Here is a 1,661-nt window from a genome sequence, read left to right as displayed (position 1 = left end):
GCGACCTGGGCCCTGGCCCAGGGCAGCATAGTAACAGGGGGCATCAGGCCTCGTCCATCTATTATGGGTATATTTGATTTATAGTCAAGAAAATATGATCCGATCTTCAATTACGTTATAAGCACGCCTAATAACTAGCAAGGGCGCGATTCTGAAAATTGAAGATGAAGGCGGCAATCGAAGCGTCTAAAAATCTCACGCCTTATCTTTCTTCGTGGTAAAGCCAGCCTAAACCCTAAACCCTATTTCGAGAAGCCATGGAGAAGACAGGAGACGAGCGAGCCTAGAGACGCAGCATAATCATATATGCGTACATAACTGATTCCAATTTTGAGAAGGGCTAGAATTAGTGCTGATTTCTGGAATATTTTATGGTTAGTGATTTATGAGTTCCGAGTTTCCCTGTATCTATACTTCAGAATATTTTATTTCAGTGTTTTTTTGAGTTTCGCCCTAGGGACCACAAGTTCTCTATGCCTTTCTCTGTAATAACTATCTTACTGATTGTTCAATTTTTATGTTTTAAAAACCTGAAGATAGGAATAAAGTGTTCTTTTTATGTCTAATTGTGATAAGAGTCCAGACAAAACTATTAAATCCCTAAAGATATGAAAAATATCTTACCCTTTTAAAAGTCATTTTCCTTTATAACAATTACCATTTTTTTTCCCCAAATTGTAATTGTTGTTGAGAAAAGCAAGTTGTTAAATTATTTTAGTTGCATTTGTGCATTACAACTAAACCGAATCAAAATGATAATGTGGAAAATTAGCTTAATCTTCAATAGAAAAAACAATGTGAACACCTTTTTAATTAAGGTATGCTACACTTTTATAATATTATAAACTAAATAGTATCAGTTTATACAAATTTGGAACACTTAAAATTTGTTATAAGTTCCCTGGAGTGAATTAAACTTGGATTCACTTTGACTTTTATTTCTTTGATTATTGTTGCTTTTATTGAATATGAATATATGACAGGAACTACTCTCGAAAAAAACATCCAACCTTGATTCTTTTTATTTATGCAGATAGTTTAGGCCTTCATTTTTGTATTGTTTCTCTTACAAATGACCTATTTTTTGTCTTTTTATATGGGCAGGTTATGAAAGCTAAAGTGAAATAGGTATTAAGAAGTTCATGGTGGATTCTTTTGCTTAAAGTTTGATGCCATTTTGTGTCTCCCTCTTAAAGTTTATTGCTATTGTTTTTGTTTATATTTCATTCTTGTAATCATGCTAGCTTTTCTAATAAAATTTGATGTCATTCCAAAAAATAGGTAAATAATACTTTTGCTTCAAATAAATTATGGGGATAATGTTTTAGATGAAGTTTGCAAGTTTTTGTATGTATTATGAATTATTTTAATGAAAAAATGAGTTTAAAGTTTGTTTTCAAAAAATTATGTTGTATACAGTTGGCTAAAACATGCATTGTATGGTAGAAAAAGTGGGCATTATTTGTCTTTTTGCCCAGGGCATAAAAAACCTATGGACCGGCCCGATTATGCCGCATGTATTAATTATGTTATTTTAAGTTACTTTCAAATATTCATAGGAGATTTTGCAAGTCATGCATTTTTTTTTATCATACATAACTTTTTTGTTCCTCAATTTACATTTTCAATTTTAATAAACAGTATTTAAAGACATTCTCGTT

The 1,661-nt window shown here is 31.3% G+C and overlaps 1 long non-coding RNA gene across 1 annotated transcript; it reads left to right on the top strand.

The window, feature by feature from the left end:
• On the top strand, positions 1-1,333 carry LOC111896354 (uncharacterized). The gene is made up of 2 exons (XR_002851871.2): positions 1-374; positions 1,105-1,333. It is a non-coding gene; the product is annotated as an uncharacterized LOC111896354 (long non-coding RNA).
• Positions 1,334-1,661: the final 328 nt, after the last annotated feature.

Source organism: Lactuca sativa, chromosome 4, assembly GCF_002870075.4.
Source record: "Lactuca sativa cultivar Salinas chromosome 4, Lsat_Salinas_v11, whole genome shotgun sequence".
NCBI classification, from domain to species: domain Eukaryota; kingdom Viridiplantae; phylum Streptophyta; class Magnoliopsida; order Asterales; family Asteraceae; genus Lactuca; species Lactuca sativa.
Note: the sequence above shows the minus strand (reverse complement) of the source record. Positions and strands in the feature narration are given on the sequence as shown.